The 2602-nt window shown below is 37.7% G+C and overlaps 1 long non-coding RNA gene across 1 annotated transcript; it reads left to right on the forward strand.

The window, feature by feature from the left end:
* Nucleotides 1–255: 255 nt before the first annotated feature.
* LOC135255360 (uncharacterized) lies at nucleotides 256–1199 on the forward strand. The gene is made up of 2 exons (XR_010330158.1): nucleotides 256–338; nucleotides 841–1199. It is a non-coding gene; the product is annotated as an uncharacterized LOC135255360 (long non-coding RNA).
* The last annotated feature ends 1403 nt before the right edge of the window (nucleotides 1200–2602 follow it).

Raw genomic sequence — 2602 nt, forward strand, 5'->3', positions numbered from 1 at the left:
TCCTTCTATTCAAGTACAGTACAGAGAGAAATTTGACATGCAACTCCACGCATCACTTTAGCTCAAGGGCAGTCTCAATAGGCCTTGTTGGAAACAGCTCCATTTGCAGACATCATTTTTCTATGACTGTTTTAATATATCATCAGAGCTACATAAATTTGAATAATGTAGTCAGCCCCCTCTTAGACTCTGATAACTTTTCTTTCATTACTTTACAATAGTAAAAAAATGATTTCTTTCCTTTTTCTGTTTCTTCCAATTTTCACTATTGTAATCACTGCTGCATCACCCAGTCCAGCCAACAAAAAGGAGACAAATGCACAGGTATTTATCATGGGGTAAGAAAAAAAAGTTTTCCCTTGCCAGATCCATTTAGATGGTGCTTCATTTTGTCAATCTCCTCACTTGACACTCAGCGTTATGGCATGCCAGTTTAGATGACTGTTATGTTAGCAAATGACATTCCAAGATCCAAAATCGTGAACCCCCACTTGAGCCCCAAGGATAACTGCCACTTTTTTCCTTGCGGTCCCCTGCACACAATCTGGACCAGTCTGCTCAAAATGAGACGAGCGTTATGGGTCTTAAGGGAGGTTTATGCTTAAGACAAGCACTGAGCTATTACAGCCAAATGACGAAAGCAGTGGCCTTCATGGTTTTTGTTTTTGGACATGCACTGAATATAATATGACACCGCTACAGTCTTGGTAAATGGCATGTATGGTTCAAAAGCGGTGCATTTGTATGTGCCTCTGTGTGTATGTACGGCTGTCAGTGTGTGTGTGTGTGTGTGTGTCTACAGAAAAACAGCCTTCTAATGACAGGCATTTATCTCTTTAGTTAACAATGAAGACCAAGAATTCTTCAGGTAATGCTGCAGTTACAAGCTACTGCACTGGATCGAACTGAATAAGCACTTGACTGTATCTTGTAGCCTGTCACAAAGGGTGATCATTTTCAAAGACAGCTGTTTGTTGATGCCATTGTCCTCTGCAACTTGTTCACTCCTCTGTAAATCGCATGACGTCTGGCCTTTCTGATGAAAACATTACATTTTACCTCTACGTTATTTACAAAATCAGTAAACATGGCATTTTGTGGTTTGTGGAAAAAATGTTTAATTTGATTATACTGTTAAAGTCTGAAAAGGAGCAAGGATTTTTTTTCTTACATACTTCAATAAAGGTTTGATGTTTTAATGCCAGTTTTATTTTGGTGCACTGCAGTAGATCAGCATTCTTATGAACATTTGTCAGCAGTGTTCATTGCCTTCACAAAACAGTGAAACCATGTAGAGAAAATCCATTCTTTGTGCAACAGAAGCAGCGCTCAAACACTCAAGCAATTTTAACTACAAATATTGCGCTGAAATATATATACGACCAATTATAGGCTACAGAGAGTATTGATTATGCAAGTGAGGAGACTCATTGCAAAGTCACTTTCAACTAGGACTCATCACTTGATGCTAAGTGCATCTTCACGGGAGCCTTTTTGGAAAAAATATTTATCCAATTATAGCAAACCAGGAGTTTGAACTGTAGAAGGTGGAACTGGTACAATAAATAATTGGTGCATCCTTTCGGAGTTATAAATGTCATTGGCAGACTCTTTACATTAACAAGTGTGGCAGCACCCAGTCCCAGCATTTGTAGCTGGCAGTGATGTATTCAGGATGAATGGGTTTAACGAGTAATCACGGAAGGTTCATGACCCTCTCTGGTCCATTATGAGGAACAATATACATTGTGAAGTTGTGTCGGACTTTGTTATTTTCAGTGCTGCTACAGGAAAATTACCCATGTAGTGATATTCCCTGTAAGGCGTCACTTTTATAAATATAGGCACACTGTCTGACCACTTTTCAGGGAACTAATGTCAATGCATTTATTTTCTGTATTTTAATGAGCTGCTTGTGTACTATATTTATAAGATTGACCTGCATTACTGACAGACTGATTCAGAAGTGGGACCACAGAGGACTGGAATGCTGAAATTGTGGTTATTTTTTGTTCCCTCTTTATGAGAGTTCCTTAAAGTACAAGAAGCCGAGACCCAGATTCAATTTATATTATATTATATTATACTACCCTATCCTTGATGTGTATATATAAACGGAAGTGTACAATGGAAACACAGTTTTTGTTAAATAAGCAATTTAATTAACATTAATTTTTGTGGTAGCTGATCTTTCCAAACTGCTTGTGAATAAGAATTAAAAAACAGTTGCTGAATATTGAAGCATCAAATAAAAATTGTAATATTATAGCCATTATTAACTCCAAGGTTATGGGTTTGACTGCCTGGTGGGGTACTGCTTTTTTATTCTTGAGTGAGGTACTTAAGATGAATTTCTTCAGTCGTCATACAACTGTACCAATGGGAGAAAATAATGCAAGCCACAGAGGATAAGATCATCTGTTAAATGCCTGAAATGAAATGGAATGTAAAATAAAGGGGTTTCTTACCTAATCAACCTACATGCTAATACAAGAAGACTGGCTCAGGTGTACAGCAATTTTTTTAGCCCGAGTTGTTTCTGGATCTGTTATATAAATAGCACCTTCACAGTGCATTGCTTGATTACCATTACACAGTCTGG

Source organism: Anguilla rostrata, chromosome 5, assembly GCF_018555375.3.
Source record: "Anguilla rostrata isolate EN2019 chromosome 5, ASM1855537v3, whole genome shotgun sequence".
In the NCBI taxonomy this organism is placed as follows: Eukaryota; Metazoa; Chordata; class Actinopteri; order Anguilliformes; family Anguillidae; genus Anguilla; species Anguilla rostrata.